Here is a 22,278-nt window from a genome sequence, read left to right as displayed (position 1 = left end):
ATCCCTGTTAATACTTACTTTTACTTTATACTTTATTCAGTCCCATCACTGGGAAATTTGTCTTGGACAACGTGCAAAGTCAGTACATACAAAAACAACATACATTAAAAGCAAAATAGAAACAAGTGGAGACAAATTATAAAAATAATAATGCAGCAACAGTTGGTTTAGCTGAGCTATGACTGATCCTGCTAAAGGCTCTAATTGCTGATTATTATAGCACATATAAGGGGGCATGTTTGTATTACCATGTGCACTTGTTCTGCATGTATATACTGTTCCTCACAATATACTTATGTATGAGAGCTGATAGTGTACACGTTGTGTGAGTACAGAAAGTTATTGCTCGTATAAATCAAGCCCTCTAATTGGTCAGGAGCTATAACCGCAACAGGAGGTCCCACCTCAGGTTGCTACTAATTGGCCACATGCCGCGTAGCTCAACACACTGTTGGTCCAAACTAGGAGTCACACCAGAGGATCAACAGGTGTGCATGTTTGTGTGTTGTATAGTGTGTTTTTCTCTCTTTTTCCCTTTATGTATGTGTTGTGTATCCTTGTTTCACCAGTGTGACACATGCATGGCAAATGTGTCTGTGTGTGTTAGGATTGCAAATTTAATGATGTGATCATTCTTAGCCAATGGTAAAGTAGGAATGCCTGTTCATCAATATCAAAACAGGTGGCTATTGTAATCTGTATGCAGTTCATGTGAAGAATTTGAATGATGTGTATTTTTAGAGAAACATAATACAAAATAAACAGAATACAAAATAAAATCTCCCATTTCCATGAAATCAAAATCAATGTTTAAATGTATTTTTATGTTATGCCTTGCACTATACATCACCAATATGACAAAATCCCATCAATGACAAAAAAACTAATTTCCTGGAAAACTATTTAAAATAGTGATGACTCATCCAGCACTTGCACTAATAATTTAGCATCCAATGAAAAGCTTTTATGACGCTTATGAAGTATAGCGCCGACCAGGCCCCACTGATTACTGTACAAAAACACAACTTTATTAACTGATTTTGGTGAAATTGGATCATATTTGATGGAGAAAATATTGTCTCTCTTTACTCTGGAGGTTTTCAGGCCAGGGTGGAGGGACCCAGCAGGGAATGATGATGGGGAGCAAGTCAGGTGAGTGGGCAGTGAAACTGCACTCAGCAGCATGAACATGACTGAACACAGCCTCACAAACCAACAGGGAATCCAGTACCGAGATGATTCATAAAGTTTTTTGATTGACATATGATCTTGATAGATACCTTTACTTTTTGCTAAACCGCCAACTGTACATTATCTATCTACACCTGTAGCTAGTTAGCTCGGTTAGCCATGTAGCTAGTGGTCATATTAGCTGACTCAGCCCCGATGTGCAAGGAGCCAAACCAGGCAAGAAAATATCCTCGGTACTACTACATTGAACATCTGTAGCAGCCTGGTGCACACATTCAAGGACCTGAGCCTCCTCAGTAAGAAAAGCCAGCTCTGTCCTTTCCTGTAGGGGGCCTCAGTGTTGTCTGTCCAGTCCAGTTTTTTGTTGAGTTGCACCCCAAGGCACTTGTAGGAGTCCACCATCTCTACCCCCTTCCTTCTTATTACGACAAGGGTGTGGGGCCCTTGTTGCGTCAGAAGTCCCTAATCAGCTCCTTGGTTTTACCGGAGTTAAGCTGGAGGTGGTTGCTGTCACACCATCTAATGAAGCTCTCAATAAAGTCTCTGTACTCCTCCTCCCTGTCATCTGTGATACAGCAGACGGTGGAGGAGTCATCTTGGAACTTTTTAAAGGTGTCTCGTTCTCGAGTCAAAGCAAAAGTCAGCAGTGTAGAGTTTGAACAGAAATAGTGACAGTACGGTTCCTTGGGGTGTGCCAGTGTTGCACGTCACCATGTCTGAGAGGCAGCCATGTAGCCTGACATACTGTGGCCTGTCAGTGAGGTAGTCTGTGATCCAGGCAGTCACATACCAGGGGCCTGAGGTGCTGCAGAACCATTCTCTCAAATGTCTTCAATACATGTGACGGTAGTGCCACAGGCCTGAAGTTGGAGAGGTAGCTGGGACGCTGGGTCTTCCTTATGTGTGTGTGATCAATATTTTCTCTTGTCTGGTCTCTTGCTTACTTGCTGGTCAATTTATCTTTTTCTCTTCCTCACTTCCTCCAACAACATCATCTTCGGTGTCTTTGCCATGATATCCATGCTGAGAATACCAAACTAGCTTCTTCTTATAGCTAGCTTGCTGAAGAGCCTTTTTGGTGCTGTAAAGATTTACGCCATTATCATGGTTTTAATTTTAATGTTGCCCAGTGCAATGGCAGGCACTATGCAGTGACAGAGATGCTATTTTCCCTATTACAAGTCAGTGTACCATCAAAATGATTAAGCTGTTATTTTTTAAAGATAAAATTACTACATAATGTTGCTTTAATTAAGGCTTGATCCCTTTAAGAGAAACTAGATTTTATCAGTTTCATTTCGAATCCTGGGCTGTAAGTTGTATCTATACTGCCTGATCAATTTACTTAGTTACAGCAATCTAATCAGTTAACAAAAGACCATTCTCACCTTCCCACAGAGCAGCTAATAAAATCTAATCAATAATTTTCTGTGTCTTCATTAAGCATTAATGAATGTTTAAACTGCAATGCATCTCAAGGATGGTGGTCTTTCACATCTGTATGATTGATTTGTGTGTGTGTGTGTGTGTGTGTGTGTGTGTGTTTGTGTGTGGTAGAAAAAAAGCACACATAGGACATAAGAAATGAACGCAGGAAGCCATTAAGAGAGTATGCGTTTGAGGATCTGAGGCAATCAGAAGTGTATCGTCTGGTGTGTGTGTGCGTGTTGAGCTCAGATCAATGCTTCCAGTCAATTAGTGGTGTAATGATTCAATCAATGTGGTCTCTGTAAGGACCATCATTACTTAGGCAGTTTATGATACCACCATGTGTGTGCATGTGTATGGGTTTGTCAACAGTAATGTTGGTGTGTGATATATAGCGTGTGAAGTAAGTGTGTTTCCACTTATATGATGAGGTGAGAGAAGCAGTGCGGATCAATGACATTAATCAGTGAAGGAAATATATATATCACAAGAAGAGTAGGGATTCATAATATTTAATCATATTGCATTAATTTAATAATACTGTGTGTTTCTAACAAATTATCTGCAGTGCCTCGATCCTGGTATAATTAACGTTGTGTGCTTTACCTTGTTAAACAATCCTTTGTTTTTTTGTTTACTCCAGTAATATGTAATGCATTATTATTATTATTGCTGTAATACTGCAGTTAGTTAAAATTATTACTTGTGTTGATAACATTTGCAGGACTCGGGAGTTCACAACCGAGCAGCACATACAGGAGAATCGCCTCCTCGTGAACCTCGTTTTCTGTCCTGTGAGACTGGGGTTGATGCAAGTGTAATAAGAGCAATTAAGTAATGTTGGATTTGGATCTCCCATCGATAAAGTTATGATATCTAAATTGCTTCACATGATTAACAGTTCCTAATAATACATTTTCTGCTGGTAGCTTAGATATAACAAACTTTTATTACTTCCAAAGTCTCTTAATTGTGTGGAAAATACGCAGTGTGAGTGTACAAGATCTATTTTTATTATTTTATCTTTTTGGTTTGACCTTTTTTTTTTTACATCTGTCTTATATATTGTTTTTTTAAAGACAGTCGCTTTTGGGAGTGTCACCGTATGAAGTCCATCAGAAGCCACAGTGCCCATTGAAAAAAACAGTCCTAGTTTTTAAGAAGAGGGAGGGAGGATGCAAGTGGGGGACAGATTGATTATTATATATATATATATATATATATATATATATATATATATATATATATAAAAAAATAAAAGTGAGCAAAACATTTCTAATTTTCTTAAAGGAGGGTTGAGTGAGTGAAACTAAATCAAATGAAAAAGTAAAGGTATTGTAACAGGGTTAACATCACATTACAAACAGTTGCTAGTGTTTAAACTTGTGCATTGTGTGGGTAAATTTTAATTTTATGATTAGCTAAAAAACACATTGTCTCATTTCACTTCAGTGATTAGCCTGACAAAGCTATGTTGTCACAATTTGGTCAGGTAAGGCCTAATCTCCATGTGTCAAACACATGGACGTAGGGGGTGTGGTTGTTATAGAAATGTTCTACTGTATGAACTCCACTGCAGACTGGAGTCTTAACAATGACAGACAGACGCTCATCTCCTCTATGAAACTTGTGGATCCTCAATGCGCTGAATTATCAGAAACTATGATGAACCGTTCGTGGGTCACATTATTACTTCCTGTTGCTGACTGTGTAGTTGCTGTGGCTGCTTTGAAATACGGTATGTTGATGTTACTTGCTGTCCGCTGTACTGTAAAAGTTACCGTGGCCATACGAATGAATACAAAAAAACATGAAGATGGTCACCATTTAGTGTGGTGTCATTATATTGACTGACCTCTCTGCGTCACCAATTGTGACTTCCAGCATCCCTGAACAGACAAGAAGGCAGTACAAGGGGTGGTTGACCAATCTCCTCTTGACTCACATCAATGTGAACACCTGATTAAAATAATACTAAATGAATACCAAACTACAAAAACCTGGCAGCTGTTTACAATGGCAAAGGTTCGATTGAGAAGTGAGAATCTGAGCATTAGTATGTTTCTGTTATAAGCCTCAAGTTCTTTTTTTACTATAAATTGTTACTTTGTGCACACTATTTACATTATATTTTATAAAAGACCAAAAGAACAACCTGGGGGAGCAGTTGCTGTTTAGTTTTGAAGTAATGGGCCTCTTTTAGAAATGTGGAGCGTTCCACTAGGTAAATGCCACCTAAAAAAATACAACCAGCACCAGGAGGGTTTTCCAGTTCAAATTCCTCAACTAGATGGAAACACATGGGTGGATAAAGTGTATAAGAAAGCCAGTTTCTCTAAGTCTTGCTTACAGCAGCTTCTGATGTGTCCTTGGGCAATCCCAACTGCTCCAAGGGATATAACACTTTTACCCCCTTCCGTGTTAGGGTGCAATTCAAGTGAACCAGCGTGACTCAGCATTCTTTCCACCAATTCCTTTCAAGGGATTTGTTGCATAGCTGCAAAAATGTTTCCCCCTTAATTAAGAGGGAAATGAGTGTCTTTACATGATTACAGATTTCCAATGATTCTTTAGACTGGGAATTTAGATTTGAGAGATTTGTAGGACTCATTAAAACATGTAACACCTTCTTGGAACCCAGCAGAGCACACTAAGATGTCTTGTTTGAGTGTGTACTGTCTTCAAAGCTGAGAAAGTTCTGCAACTACCGCTGGGGAACTGTGGGGTGGAACACTGCTGTGATCCAAAGGGGTCTCAGCAAATCAACAGCCTCCTGGTAGGAAATGGAGCCAATGACAAAGCTCCTGGGGACACAGCGGGCCAATGAGAAGCCACCTAGTGGGCCACACAGGAATGATGTTCTCATGGAGGGTTTGGTTTGGACTGTCCCCAAGTAAATCAAAGGCACATTTACAATTTAGTTTTACACACCTAGGTGTGCTAAAAGGCAGCTTTGGGAATACTTTTTTCTCAAATCCCCTGCAATCCAGCATAAATAAATGACACAGAACTTTCTGTTATTTGCACTACCCTTATTCCCGCTTATACCAAAGTCTGATTTTGCATTCTAATTTACAATGCTCATATTTCACTGACATTGGCATTGTATATACAGTACATCCTGTATGTAAACGTGTAGACTTGTCGCCAAGGTGTAATTCATTTTCACAGTACTGTACACATCAGACAACAACAGTGACAGACTGTACACTCTGGCTAGTTCAGTAAGGCCTGTTTTTTAAGGAATAAATGTAATTTAATATATTTCTGTATATGTTGTTTTTATTATTTATTCTATTACTATTTTAAATATTTGTACTGTATGTTCTTTGTGTAGCGTGAAGGGAGAAACTAACTTTCTTTTTATTGTGCAAACCAGATGATCAAAAAACTGTAACGTTCTTCCCTTTTATATATATATATATATATATATATATATATATATATATAAAAAAAACACTTTTACCCTTTTACACTTTTATATATAGCAACAAATTACCAGTAGCGTAGGCATCACCAAACAGCAGCCAAAAGAATCAACTATGTCACAGTGAAAAGTGTACACTTTCCATTGTGTACAGCTGTGAGGTGAAAGACCTTGTGATTAATTTCCTTCGGGACGACCAAGTGATGCGATTACGTTGTACTAGTTGTGACGGTGGCGGGAGCTCTCAACACCTCCTGAGCTGAAACATGTAAACAGGTTCAAGAGAAAATAGTTCTCATAATTAAAAGTATATGAAGGACACTTTTACGCACAGTTTATGAGTTGAGTATCTCTTTCTGTTTTGAGTGGTTTTTTGGTAGCCTTTGGAGTTTGATTGCCATAGCTGCAGAGTTTTTTAAACCTCTACCTCTTAAGTGTGCAGACAAAATTAAACATTTTAAACTGTAAACGGTTTCAAAAGGGATGACATAGAAGGTACTTTACACAAGTGCTAACAAGGGGTCAACGTGTGGGGTCCTGATGTAGCTGAAGCTCGCAAGTACTATAAAATGATGTTCCAAGGGTTCCTGGTCATGGTGCATGAAATGCTCTGCAATTAACACACTGAGAAATCATGTTTGTAAATTAGTTATCATGTGTGTCGGGATATTTTCAGGATTGATTGGTTTTGCTCACATTTCACAGCAGCAGTCCTTAAGTGAGCAGCAACATGTTGTAAAACTCTGCAACGCGTTCTCATCTCAGTGCGTCATTATCAACGCTTTCAGACAGCGTGACAAAGTGTAATTATTCGACGCTAAAGGTACCCTTCAGCGTCCGTATGAAACACCACAGTTTGCTACGTCGCTGCAACACAAAGGAGGCTACAGGTCAACATGCATAAAGTCACTGACTTAGGTTTAGGCACAAACAATTGAGATTGTTATGATAAGGGTCGGGGGCTGCGGGGGGGCCGTCTACACCTTAGACACAAACATAGCTAGTTAGCTAGCACTTCTGATCTGCACACCCGGATGCGTCTCACACAGACACTGAAGGGTACCTTTAGCATCAAACAACAGTATACTCTCTAAGCATTGGTATTGGACGGCCTGAGATGAGAACGGTTTCTGTGTGAAACCACACAACATATTGGCATAAAGGCAGAATGTAAAGCTCCTTTCTAGTCCAGTTGACCACTCATTGCGCTTTTACACTACATTGCATTCACCATTCACACATATACACTGAGCCTAAGTGGTCAAACTGAAACATTCACACATGCACTGGTGGAACAGCCACCAGGGGCAATTCAGAGTTCAGACACTTTGAGCCTGGAGGAGCCGGGGATTGAACCACCAATTAACAGGCAACCCGCTCTTACTCCTGAACCACAGCCACCCCACATTCACAGCTTAATGAAGAGCACTCACAGCTTAATGACATGTTATAGGTGAAAACAGGTGAACCCATCACTGGTGCTCTCCTGAGAAAGACAGTGGAGAGGAGAATGTCATCAGGGAAATGTAGTTGCCTTCATTATTGTTATGTCATTGCCAGTTTTGGCTGCCACACTGGTGCAGGTCAACTGGCGCATGCCACTGCATATCACTGTCCAAAAATGCACCAAAATTTAATAACCCTTTGGACAGGCAGGTTTTCAGTGGCCTATATAGCTACCTGGGGGACAGGTGTAGAGGTTCAGAAGGCCAACTTTCAGTGAGAGAAAATAGTAAGTCAGTGATAGGCCACTTTACAGCACATTGTTCCCCTGTCCTTACATACCTAATTGTTTTGTCTAAGCATATAGACCATAACAACCAAAAAAACTCATGTAGAGTCCATGTTTCCCACTCATAGGTTACACCTGCATAGCCTGCCCATGTATCAGTTGCTGTCTGTTCTGTTTTTTTTTAATACAATGGCTGAAGTTCATTAAAGGCAGTTTAGTTTTGTCCTGAGTCTTCTGAAAATCCCCAGTTTTCTCTCATAGAATCATGCAGATACACATAATTTTGAATGCTGTCAAATTTAAGCTACAGTTGTGATGTCAGGGTTGACCATGAGAGAAGCTGGACTGAGAGTCCATCCAAACTTAAGTGGCTTTACAGTGGCATCCATAATTTGAACCTTCAGAAATTAGAACAGGTATCTAATGGTTCTTTCAGCAGTATAGTATTACAGTCATTTTTAGCAATAAAAGTAATAATTATACTTTTGGTTTCTATGTTTATGGTTTCCTTTTCTTGTATGCTGCTGGATACAACGGCACAGAACAGGGAGTGCAGGGCAGGAAAAAAGTATTTTGTATAGTAAAGTTTTCTTATGTAGATGCACACAAGGTTCTTACAGTTTTTCACAATTGCTAAGACACATTTCATGAAACCTTCACCCATATTCTCAAAACTTTAAACACAAAACCCAGTCTTTAAACAACATTCACAAACCCCCTGACTCTTCTGGCAAAATCAAACACTTGCCTCTAAACCACTTGATCTGTGCTCAAAATCAAACAATGCTTTCAAAACACAAACACAGCCAGTCAATAGGTAAAACACTACAGAGCATTCTTTAGACACTACATCAGAAAATTGAGAACACAGCGTCCAGGACATGTAGTTACAGAAAAATTGCTTTTGTGTAGAGGAAACACATTTTCCAATTTAAAAAGTATAGTAATCACAACTGAGTACAGTAAATATATACTGTAAATACTGCAAATGATACAGTATTGAATATCTGCATATTCAAATAGTAAGAAAGAAAACTATAAATGAAAAGCACATTACACTGAAAAATGTTGTGCAAAATCAAAGTCAGTACAGTAAGAGACTTCATCCACATCACATGCAGCCTTGTCCCTCGCCAAGCAAAGGAGGAAACCCCTCAGAAGTGCTGCACGCAGCCTGACTGTAACGACACTCCACACGTGTCTCACCACAGGACAGCTCCATTGCCCGTCAGAGATTTTCCATAGTAAACGAGTTTCGGTCATAGACCTTCCACCATCAGGCAGAGTAAAATTCTTCTGTTGGATTGAAGTAAGGGCTGCAGGTTGAAGGTAAGCATTTATGAATCACTGGTTGCTGGTTTACGTTGAACCACTTGTTTAGAAGGACACCACAGTGAAAGATGACATTGTCCCATAGACAGGATGTACGGCTGGCTGATGATCCTGCTGCTCACGCCCAAACACAAAAATCCAAGGGCCACCCAGAAAAGTAAGATGTTCAGGGTTATATGGCCCCACGGTTGAATGGCAGTAGAGAACGTGTCCCTCACTTATAGCTTGGTCAAAGTGTGACATTGCCACTACGCTGGCCAGGGTCTTGAACACATTTTGGTTTGATCATTAGGAACGAGTGTGCAGAATTATGAGTTGCTGTGTGTAAAAGATGACAGCTGAATCGTAACTGTGTTTAACTTTTGCCACATGTATTTACCATTTTGCAACCCAAGTGCACCACAGTGCAAAATGTGTTTTAGTGAGTGAGAATGTGTTTAGACTTTTGCAAAAAGAGTGACTGATTCGACAAATGGGTTTAGGCCACTGAGCACTGGGTTCAGAGAATGGGGTTTTGTCACAGGTTGAAGGTTTTGGACCCAAATGCAGGACGAGAGGTTGACAGGTTCACTTCAATGATTTATTTAAGCAAACACACTTACTAGTTGAGTGAGTCCAAAGAAACCAAGATAAACGATCCAAAACGAACAGAGTAATCCAACAGAATAATCCTACTAAGTTCAGATCCAAATGAGGGAGGGCAGGACACAGAACACAACTACACACAATAACGACCAGACCAGACTAGACAGAAACAGCAGACGTATATACACAGGGACTAACGAGCAGGGTGGGAGCAACACAGGTGACAGGGATCAGGACTGACGAGACAGGCGGGCAGAGAGACAGCAGGGGGGAACAGAGAGACAGGCAGGCAAAGGGATCACCGGGAGAACAGAGATATCACAGGTTACTGGACACTAAACACAGGCCGTAACAAAGTAAGACATAACATATCAGAATAATATAAATGACAACTAATCCAGGCACAAGCAGACAAACCGCAAATAAACTACAACCTACAGGGAAACAGCTGGGATAAAACAGAACTCAGAGCAGACAACGGCAAAATAATGCAGACACAGAACTAGGATTAAATACTAAGACATGAACTAAGGCACAGGACCAGGAACAAAGACACCGAACTAAGAACCACGATAAGGGACAAGACAGACACTAAACATAAACATGCGAATGAATGAAATAATAAAAAAGGCTACACGGAGAAACAGAAGACAGACAGATTGTGCCTATCTTTAGTGGATAATAACATGTCAGGTATGGAATTAATCTGCAGATGCTCCAGTCAGGGGCGTAGCGTAAAATTCTGAGCGGTATATACAAGCAGTCTCTGTGGGCCCCCTTCCACTCTTGGTCCTGGTCTCACACATATCTTTTCAATAATGTGACAAATAATTGAGCTAACAACTGTACACATTAAACTGTGGTGGTGATTAGGATAGTCACTGATGAACCGTTCACCATCATAAATGTGCACAAAGAGTATTAGTCTGATTGGTCCAGTTGTTTGCCAGATTAGCTGTGGACAGATACACACACATCAAACGCATGAGCCCCTCGATGCATCCGTATGGAGCTAATTTCCTGCCAAAACTTAACAGACAAAAAAAAAAACATGTTTTACAAATGCCCTAGAATTCACGTACAAACACAGTGTGGTTTGCAAATACAAAACACTATTACAGTTTTTAACAACTGCTCACACACAAAATCTTTACATGTCACGCGCTTTTTGAAACCTCTCACTCAAAGAGCAAAACCTCACCTCAAATCTCCAAAAACCGTAAGTGGTTTCTCAGCCTTTCGCTCAGTTTTCAGTCGTAATTCAAAACGCCGCGCACAATTCTCTTCCTAAGCCACAAAAATCTAACAGGAAGTGACTTGCTTTCCTTTTCCAAACACAACCAATCAAAATGCTACACTTCTTCACCCAGTCACATTTTTTGAACAACAGATGCCAACAATGGACAGAGAGCAAGGGGAGTAGGAGGGAGAGGCAGGGGGCGGAAGTTATAGGACGACGAGTTGGAAGGAGGAGGATGGAGGAGGACTAGTTGGAAAATTTGACATAAAGAGAGGAATCTGCCAGGACTGCGCCTTTCTGCATAAGTAGGTCAAGTTCTCAATTTATCAATTATTACAGTTTTTCACAATTGCTAAGACACATTTCATGACACCTTCACCCATATTCTCAAAACTTTAAACACAAAACCCAGTCTTTAAACAACATTCACAAACCCCCTGACTCTTCTGGCAAAATCAAACACTTGCCTCTAAACCACTTGATCTGTGCTCAAAATCAAACACTGCTTTCAAAACACAAACACAGCCAGTCAATAGGTAAAACACTACAGAGCATTCTTTAGACACTACATCAGAAAATTGAGAACACAGCGTCCAGGACATGTAGTTACAGAAAAATTGCTTTTGTGTAGAGGAAACACATTTTCCAATTTAAAAAGTATAGTAATCACAACTGAGTACAGTAAATATATACTGTAAATACTGCAAATGATACAGTATTGAATATCTGCATATTCAAATAGTAAGAAAGAAAACTATAAATGAAAAGCACATTACACTGAAAAATGTTGTGCAAAATCAAAGTCAGTACAGTAAGAGACTTCATCCACATCACATGCAGCCTTGTCCCTCGCCAAGCAAAGGAGGAAACCCCTCAGAAGTGCTGCACGCAGCCTGTAACGACACTCCACACGTGTCTCACCACAGGACAGCTCCATTGCCCGTCAGAGATTTTCCATAGTAAACGAGTTTCGTTCATAGACCTTCCACCATCAGGCCGAGAAAAATTCTTCTGTTGGATTGAAGTAAGGGCTGCAGGTTGAAGGTAAGCATTTAAGAATCACTGGAGTTTTGCCAAAAAAAAAAAGTAGATGAGATTTGCAAACAGTGTCTAATTGACCTGAACTTGTTTAAGGTTTTGCTAAAAGAGTGACTGATTCGACAAATGGATTTAGGCCACTGAGCATTTGGTTCGGAGAATGGGGTTTATTGTTTTAGCAATTGTGAAAAACTGTAATAACCCAACATCCTTTTAAAGCCATATGGTAGGCAACTAACTGATGATACTGCTTTTAGAAAACAAAACCAAAGTCTCCCGAACCTTATCTGTTACAGAAATTTCTTCTGAAATATCTGGTTTACAGATTTTCTCAATTGCTTAAACAGTATAACCAGGCTTTTGAACTAAAACACTATTAACACTAGTCCCCTGTTTGACACATTATTCAGATTTGTTAAACTATCACTGCGAAACTCTACACACAAATGGGCTGGGCAATCTTGCTACTGGCAAGTCCGACTATGTTTTGAACGGATAGTGGTGCAGGTGGCGGAGTGGTGGGGGAAGGGGATTACGGTAGTAATCTTTACTCATTACCACTGACGACAATGTTGCCCTGCACGATTGCTCTAAAAGTTGCTCTGTGTATCATCAGCAACATTTAATATTGTTCACTCAAGTCAGCACAGCTTGAGCTCAATTAGCACACAACTACCCAGGTGGAGTTATAATTGATAACACACCAATCAGAACCTTCAATAGAAAGATAAAAGGGCCCAAGTTAGTTCATTGAGTTATGAAAGAATGGATCCATAGAGATGCTAAGAAGGAGGGCGACGACACCTGGGAGAAGTAGTAGGGGAAGGAGGAAGAGGAGGAAGTGATGGAGGAGTACGGAAAGGAGGAGAAAGGAGTAGAGAGGACAGAGGCAATGTTGGCGCCCTAGGCGAGATTTTCAAACGGCGCCCAGAGACTGTTTTCTTGCAGTATGTGGCAGATTTCTCCAAATGCAAGACCATTGGTTTAGTTTCAATAGTGGAGATGACTCAAATGAAGAGGAGCTCTGAGGGTCCCCCAGAAAAATGTAAGCAATGGGGACTTCATTTCCTGCATTCTGGTGACGTTTCTGCCTTTTCTGCCTCAATTTATGGTGGAAAAGTCTTCATTTATGTAAAGGGGAAAACAAAATTCAGGCAGCAGGTGACAATTCAAAATATAAAAAATGTATAGAATATAATGCAGTGAGGCTTTCAGGCATTCTGTAGCTTTTAAATAGCCAATATTTCTCCTGTAGATCAACTTTTCTAATTTAATAAAATCCCTGCTGAGTCAGCACACATGAGCAGCATGATTCAGTCTTCCCTCCTCTTTTGTGTCTTTTGCATGGGGGTGTACACTTTTCACCTCAGATAGGTTAATTTTAATTAAAGTTAAAAACTTTTGGACTTTAATAAATCCCGTATCTTAGCAGGTTTTCTGCTCATGTTCAAAACTTTCTGCACTTTCAGAATCTCTCCCAGATCTGTGTTCTCTGATATGTCGGGAAAAAAGACGTAATATTAAGAGACTAACGTCATCATTTGATGAGAATTCATAAGATCTTTTAAGTCTACACTGTGCTGTGCATTACTTATTGCTCCGCTGGAATTATTCCCTTTAGACCGTTTGACCGACACAGTGCACAGACTGCATGTTGCACGTGAAACCGAAACCAACTGGAAAAAACTCACCACAAATCCACACGCACGATAACTTCAGCAGCTCACAGTCCCAAACAGAGAAAGGCTGCGGCTCAGATTTTAGATGTTTAAATCTTGAAACTCTACACAACGACACGACTCGTCACAACAGTCTGGACTCACAGCGCGAGCTGCGAGGCGCACTTAATTACTATCACGGCGTACAAAAACCTTCTCTTGCGGCGCCCCCTGACATTTTGCGCCCTAGGCAACCTCCTATGTCGCCTATGCCACGGGCCGGCCCTGAGAGAGGAGGTTCTCTGGCCTTTCCCAGACCAAAGACAAGATGCTGAGGCAGAATGATTGTATTGTATTCTTCTCTTCTACTGAAAGAACATTAAGGAATCAAAATTGTGCATATGTACACATTTGCTTTGTCTATTGTTAAGTTCCTCATGTCTGTTTTTGTAGTATTGTTCTGAATTTCTCTCACTAGTGTGTAAGACTGTGTTGCAGTGTGTGTGTGTGTGTGTGTGTGTTTGAGAGCTTGTGTGTCATGTCTGGGGGCAAAGTTTGGTTTTTCAGCAAGATTGAATGGTTTTGAGTAGAGAGCTTCATTTTGACTTGAAAATAGGATTTTTGTGGAATTGAGAGAGAAGTTATGCATGTGTGTTTAGAGTTTCAAGAAATGTGTTTCAGCAATCGGAAAAACGAAAAATTGTTATTCAAATAAGTGTACTGCTCTAAAAGACACTGCAGACCCAGAGCTATGCTGTATGCAATGTTTGTGAATTATAATCACAAAGGATCTAAGAAATTGATGAATGATAATTTGGACACAGTAATTGCTTCTATTAAAATGAAATGAAACTCTTGGTTAGCCAGATATTTATCTCTCTATGGTACAGAACTAAGGAAGGCAGATCAAGAGCCTCTTATGTCTTTTCCTCCCTTGAACATAAATCCTCTCGTTTAGACAGGCTTCTTTTTAACTTTTTTGACCACCACAACATAAAAAAGGAGTTATCCTATCTAACAGAGGGAGGTCTTAACTTTATGGACATAAATCCAAAAAGTAGGTGTCTTAATGTTTTAGTAATGTGCCCTTATGCTGTCGGTAACCTTCCTATCAAACAGCTATTTAACAGTGAAGGGATTCTGTATTCATCTGACAGAAGAAATGTAGTGTTCCTGTCTCCCAACATGAGTATAGTACTGCAATTAATTCATCTAGCATTGTCACATTGCAGCTCAAAAATATATAAAACTGTTACTTTAGTCAGTTACAGCATTGCTGTTGAAGGTATTTCCATCTTGACAAAAAAATACACCTTTATCAAAACTCACTTATCCCAGGAACAATAATGCCTATCACCACATCATATCATCTAAATGTGCAGAACGAGCTCTTGATGGTAGGGAATACTGTATTTACTCTCCCATACAAATGTGTTGCCTAACAAAATCAAAGAGCTGTTATTTAAAATCAAACACTGATATTACCCAATAAATTCCATCGTGTGCGTTTTAATACTTTACTTAAAGAGCATGATTTCTTCTTATTATTCAACAATCCTAATATCTCCAGCTATGAACAATGTCATCAATTGGCTCATTATACCATTCTTGAAGAAGTTACTGTATTATGTTAAATTTAAAAACACTATCACATTTAAACACCTCCAATACAACATTGACCAAAAAAAATAATTTACACAAACTCCTATGCCTGTGTAAGCAGCTTATAGCGATGCATATTTTTAAGTTTACTGTTAGATTGCCACAGATTGTTGCCACATTTGAGTAACAACAATGCTAGTCTGTGTGTGAGACAGATGAATTAAAAAACGCCCTGGGCACAGCATCAGAAATCTGCCACATCATGCTGCAAATGTCAAGTGGACTTTCAATACGCTGCTATACTTCAAAATTTATTTCCATGTCATTAACTTAAATGCCAGACTGTAACATGTATGTGTGTATATTTGTGTACCCTTGTGTGCGTTTCATCAGTCCAAAGACTGACAGGCAGTCTGTTCCCATCATTCACCCACATCGTGGCAGTTGCTTCTTCAGTACTTAAGTGTGTAGACCTGAACTTTTACAAGAAAGCTTAAAGGATTGTCAAGGAACATTTTAGAATATCAGGGATTACTTCAGGATCCATCTCAATCCCCATACTCTCATAAACACAACTGGAAAACTCCTGAAAACCTCCTGAAAACACTTTTGACACAACGCAGCACTGAAACATTCTCATATCCACATACCACATACATCAACATCATGTCAATAATTAAAAATAAGAGTATCCCTTTAGTAGCCTTCTAGAATATCCCTTTCAATAAAAACTGCTTCACTTGCAGAAGGTTAGATTAGATTACAGAATAAGCCTGTCTAGTGTTAGATTAGGACCATTTAGCAGAAACTCACTTATCCCAGGAACAATAATGTCACATCATATCTAAATGCGCAGAACGAGCTCTTGATGGTAGGGAATACTGTATTTACTCTCCCATACAAATGTGTTGCATAACAAAATCGAAGAGCTGTTATTCAAAATCAAACATTGATATTACCCGATAAAATCATTTGTAAATATATTCCTAATATAGAAGACAGATGACCTACAGTCAGTGTTCTGCCATACAACTATGCTTGAAAACGATGTACTTTAGACAGTATCGTTGATGGAAGTTGGCCTTATAGTTGGTTGTTTTCTTAAAGTCAAGACATACAGTGCTTTTTCACGGTGAGTCATGTTTTGGTAGTCTGGATGTAAGTTTTAATTGGCATTTTGGATACCCAATGGTTCTTTTCCGCGTAAGTAAGTATGACTTCTTACAATCTGTGGAACATGGAAAAGGCAAGTGGAAACAGGGTTTGTTAAAAGTAAAATGAAAATGCAGCTTCTAACAGCTGTGTTATGTACTGTAGGGTTGTTTCCTCTTGGTAGGGCTTCCCCCCAACTGTCAACTAAGTCAAACTTTTCATTTGTCAGCTAGTTGCAGGAAAAAAAACCCCTAAAACTTCAAACTCCATTCAGGAGCTGCACCTTGTTGCTAAGGTATCAGGGGATACTCATGGCTCAGGGCTCATTATTACAGTTATATACACTGGAGTCGTTGGAGTCACCACCCATAGAGCGCCTGGCGTTGACTCCCAGAGTGCTAGTCTGCCTGTCTGTTGAGTTATGAGGACCCTGCGGATCCAAGCCGTCTAAAAACGCCTTTACATATAAATTAGAAGAAATTACAAGAAGAAATTAATTTATAACGTGCCAACACAAACATACGGACGACTATGTAATCAGTGATTTTATAAAACGTAGCTTAGCCTAACGCCACTCTCTCCCCATGAGTCCAGCATCACTGGCAGTAGCGGCCGGAGTTTATTTCTATAAGTTTCATTTGCTGTGCTGCTTCAGCAGATGCTTCAATAAATTCAATCTAGAATTGATCGCGGTTGAAAGCTTTTTGCTGGTCGCACAAAGTTTACCACGGACAATGTTCTTTGCATCTTAGACTGTGACACAATAATGGCAGTAGCTACTTACAGCTGTGGAAAGAACGCCTCTCTCCCTTGTTCTCCATTCTGACTTGCTGACTCGTCCGGTTCCCTGACCTGCAGCACGTCATTCACGTCAGGAATGGTGCGTTCAGTAGCGCAGTTTTGATAGTAATCCATTACACTACTCTTTTACTGTGAAAAGTAATGTTATTACTGGCCAACATGTTACTTAAAGAAGTGCTATTATGCTTTTTGCCTTTTTCCCTCTCCTTTAGTGAGTTATATACCTATAACTCAGAAAACTCTGCTCTGAACTGCCTGAAAACAGCTCGTTTGTAGTCCAGTTGGTTCCCTTGGATGAAAGCTAAATGCGCCTCACATAATGCTCACAACTCAGAAACAGCGAGCTGCAGCACACAGCTCTCCTCTCCCTTCCAAACACTAGCTACCCTCCAGGCAGTCAGTGGACATAAAGTTGTTCCTGTGATGTAGAGACAGAGCTCAGTTAAAACCGTGTTTGCGTCTCACTGACCCGCTCTTCTCTGCTTCTGATTGGCTAGTGGTCCTTAACTAGGAACTGCGCATGTGCAACTCCCAACAAAGATCATTTAGAGACAAGATGTATCACTCCATAGCTAAAACGAAGCCTTCAACACAGGGTGCAAAGAGGAGCTGCAGCAATGTGTAGTATGACAAAAAATATGGTGTTTTTTGAAAATGAAACCATGTAAAACTGTTCTGGTACAACCCCTAAATGAGATTTTGACCTGAAAATGAGCATAATACCACCTCTTTAACACTGATGTGCGAGAGCGACTGGGGTACACACTGCGCAGGTGTGGAATTGGGCAGCTGAACGCAAACAAACATCCTTGTTGATACTTGGAAAGGAAAAAAAAGACTTTACACACGCCCTCAAATCCTCTCCATTCCACTTGGGCAGCTCCTGTCTGCTGCGTTGGCTGTGACTGTGTGGCCAGAGGGCTCCGTGAGCTGACTGGATGTCTGGCTCCCTAGCCCTCCCCCAGGAGTGAGTTGAGCTTTTCATCTACAAAAACGGAGTGCATTATCGATTCACCATAAATTTTCGCTGCTACTGCCTATACTCAAAATCTACACGGTGGATTTCTCATCTCAAGAAGTGGATTTAGTGATGAAATAGTGTAAACAAAACATTCTGTTGTCGGCCTTTCGCTCTGCTGCTTACCATTCCTCCTTTGAATTGAATGAATGCTGCGGTATTTGTGCTGTCAAGTTCATACAAGTTACCGACCGATGCGTCCTCGGTAAAATGGGCGTGTCAAGAGCACTTCCAGGAATTTTATCCGTTCTTTGTATTGGGACAGTACTTAAAGATAACGTTACACAGGGACAGGGAGACAAGAAGATTAAGAAAATGTGTCACATCCTCTGTCATATGATTGACACAGAGGTCTGTAGGTGTGAAGGACAGCTAAGAATAACAGTTCCTCTCTCACCTCTGACTGATTTACTCAGATTGACTGTCCAGCTTTCTGTCCCCTCACCATCCCTTTCTGTCTGTATTTCTTCTATGCACTTCTCTTCATTCCTCTCTTTCTTTGCCCTCTTCTCTCCATGTCCAGATTAGCTGGATTAAGCCAACAAGGACCGGACAGTTTAATTTATTTTTCCTTTTTATTCTCCGTCTCTTTCTTTGAATCTTGTCCTGTTTCTTTCTGTCTCTGTCCTGGGAGAGCTGCACTCTTCCTCTCTTCATGTTCATCATCCCAAGACAACGCAGGATTACGCTGGTCATTCATATGGACAAAAAGGTCTTCGAATATATCAAACCAGAACGTATACTGCTCATTAAAAATGTAAAGCACAAATTTAACTGTCTGCTCCCAGAAGACTAATCCATACTTCCTCTCTTGCCACTTGTTGGACTTCTCTGTCCAGGTTCAGCCAGGGGATTAAAGGGCTTTTCCTTCTTTGCATGAAAAAGATTGAGATTAGCCTCACAAGTCAGAAAACCCTCGCAAGTTGATCACAGTGAGAGCAGAAGAGTTAGTTAAGTTATGTAAAGAGGTGGCTCATGTTTAAATACAGACAGGTAGTTCAGCATCTTGCAGGCTTATAACACAGAAACTACCTGTGTTTATTGTCCAGTATGTCCTTGCCATGTGTTGTGTTGTGTTGTGTGTGTGTGTGTGTGTGTGTGTGTGTGTGTGTGAAACCACATAGGGCAAGACAGAGCACAAGGGCGCAAGAAAGGTAGAGGGAAAGAAACACAGATCACAGGTATTGATTTTCTTACTTTCAGTGTAGGTGAGAAGTCGGGCAGGGATTTACCTGGTGGGGAGAGAACGAGAGAAAATGTTGTTAGAAAACAATGAACACACACATCTAGCGGTAGGGCTTGCTGTGGGGTACGGCAGTGACAGTTGAATTATGGATTTCTGTAATGTGGAGGACAGAGAGAGAGGGTGAGAGCCAGCTGGGCTTAGCTTTGCAAGCACATCGTCAAACTGACTTACTACACACACACACACACACACACACACACACACATACACACATGCATTAAAGTATTCCCTTTAAAGTCCTTCCAGTGTGTGTGAGTATATCAGAGACACAGACGGCCAGAGAGAGACCAGCAGTGTCTGCACGTTTTCACTATCCAAGCTAAAATGTGATGTATATGCAGGCGATTCTTGACGAGCTGTTAACCATTAGGTGTCACGATGGATGGCAGACTTGAGTTTTAAGATACGATCAAAAACTCATTATTTATTAGCAAGGTTCCCAACTGAGTGAACTGACCTGAAAGTGTCAGAGGTGCAGCCGTGATAGAAGCTGATGGAATAAATGCTCAGAAAAAAAGCTTCATGCTCATCCTCCTCAGGGTTACAGGAGGCTGGAGCATAACCCAGCAAGCTCTATGTGATAGGCCAACACATTCAGTATACTAGACAGACTAACACATTCACACCTACAGGCGATTTAGAATTTCTAATTCACCGGCGTGCCTTTGGAGGAAACTCAAACACAGAAACAGAACAGAGAAGTCCACACAGGAAGAATCCAGCCAGTCAGTGGGATTAAACACGGAAGTACAATTAATTGCAGATCCTTGCTTGGTACCCAGGTGAATGTAGAATTTAATGTTTTCTACTGCACATCTGGTAGGCAGGTGCATAGGAAAATGAAATCATGTAAAAGAATGAATAGAATTAGAGACAATATTTCGCTCGTCAACCTTCTTCACGCATGCCTTTAAAAAACATTTGAAACATGTGTTGAAACATATGTAGCAGTTTGAAATACATACCTTGTGCGTGAAATGTATGTAAACAAAAAAAAAAAAGTCATGACAGCAACATTATTAGATCAGTCCAAGTGATGTTACTGTTACTCAACACAGCACGTGGCTGTCACGTAACGTGCTGTAATTCATTTATCACCGAATCATCTGAAAATAGAGCGAGCATAATAAACCAGGAAACACTGTGAATGAGCCAATTCTAAGTTATTGAAGAGATTCTTTGCATGTCAGACCTTGCACTGCTGGGAGGTAAAAAAAAAATCAAAAAAGAACAACACAACCATATTCATAATCATCTCTATACCCAAATCTTTCTTTTATATATTTGACTGCAACACTATTGTTCCCTGATATTGCTTTCCTACTCACCACTGTCCACCAGCAAAACCACTGCTCCCTCTCGGACAAGAGTTGTTTCATTACGATCCATGTTTGCTAGTTGCATCCCAGAAAATGTTGGTTTTCATATTCTTATCCTAAAATACTCTGTGCTTGTATAAGTGTTCCACGTTGGATTCATGTGGATGTGAACATGAAGAAGCTCTGTTAAGTATTTAGATTGGAGCCAATCAATTAAGGCATTTAAAAGTTAAAAGTAAGATTTTAAAATCAATCCTGTAATGAACACGAAGCCAGTGGAGGTGTGATGTGGTCCCTCTTCTTCTTTCCTGTCAGGAGGCGATGACTTGTTTAAGCCAACATATAAGGAATTACAGTAGTCAAGGTGGGAAGTTATGAAGGCATTAATCACCCTCTCTAAATCTTTAGGAGGGAGATAGGCCTTTACCTTGGCTATAGTTCTCAACTGGAAAAAGCAGGATCTAACAGTAGCGCATATCTGATTATCTAATTTAAACGCACTTTCCAATACAACAACTTAAAAGAACGAGTGAATCCACATCAAGCAGTTCAGGATGCCCGAACACTATGACCTCTGTCTTGTCTCCGTTTAGGTTGAGGAAGTTTAGGTTCATCCATGATGGTAGAGTCAATACATTAAATGGGGGACGTACAGTAGACAATATAATATAACCTCTGGACAACATGCGCAAAGAATGACAAAGGGGTTTTAATTTTTGGTAACGCAAAAGTACTATAACAAATTACTTTTCTCAGTAAGCAATTCTGTAATTTAAGAAGTTACTTTTAATGGCAGTAATCTTGTAATTTAAAATTAACATCACATAGCACTGGCTGAAATATATTCCAATTAAAGTTATAAAGTCTAAAAACCTCTCAGTTATTGGAAAGCCATGATGAGAATGATGCTTTGTGCTGATCATACTTCTGATGTAGAGTAACCTTACCGACCGTTTATGATACCATCACACTTTGTGTTTTAACTTCTTTCATCTTTGTTCATTTCCTCTGTAGGTACAGCAATAATGTCTAATACAATGTTAAATTTTCATCTGTTACATCTGCAGGAAAGGTGTGTGGGTATATACTGTATGTGTTCACCTGTGTGTGTACGTGTGTGTGCTTTTGAGTGTGTGGAGCAGCAGGATAGCAGTTTAAGTAGCCTAGGGATAAAGTGTGTGAGAGGAGATAAGGATAACACAAACACTCTGTTGGATTTGACATATTACTCTGTTACCTTTAAAATACCCGGTGCACACCATGGAATTTGGGGAATCACACAATAAAACACACATTCAACTCTCCATTTACAACCTGGTGCACGATGACATTTGAGGTTATATCCATCATGCCAACGAATAATTCTAAAATTTGTAGTATAAAGACTGACTTTTTATTGTTAATGCACTAACCCCACTTAAAATTAATTTCCTCGATTCAGACCTGATACTTGATATGACAAATAATTTGTTATTGCCCTTTTTATTAAAAAAGAGCAGTTACCTTTGA

The 22,278-nt window shown here is 40.0% G+C and overlaps 1 protein-coding gene across 1 annotated transcript in view; it reads right to left on the bottom strand.

Moving 5' to 3' along the window:
- tenm3 (teneurin transmembrane protein 3) overlaps nt 1-22,278 on the bottom strand; it is an 824,111-nt gene that overhangs the window by 632,053 nt on the left and 169,780 nt on the right. Inside the window, exon 3 of the mRNA XM_038714618.1 lies at nt 19,402-19,436. The gene's annotated coding sequence lies outside the window, so the exon portion shown is untranslated. The remainder of the gene's footprint in view (nt 1-19,401; nt 19,437-22,278) is intronic.

This window comes from Micropterus salmoides, unplaced genomic scaffold, assembly GCF_014851395.1.
Source record: "Micropterus salmoides isolate LMB-PRFRI ecotype aquatic unplaced genomic scaffold, ASM1485139v1 Ms_hic_scaffold_12, whole genome shotgun sequence".
Lineage (NCBI taxonomy): Eukaryota > Metazoa > Chordata > Actinopteri > Centrarchiformes > Centrarchidae > Micropterus > Micropterus salmoides.
Note: the sequence above shows the minus strand (reverse complement) of the source record. Positions and strands in the feature narration are given on the sequence as shown.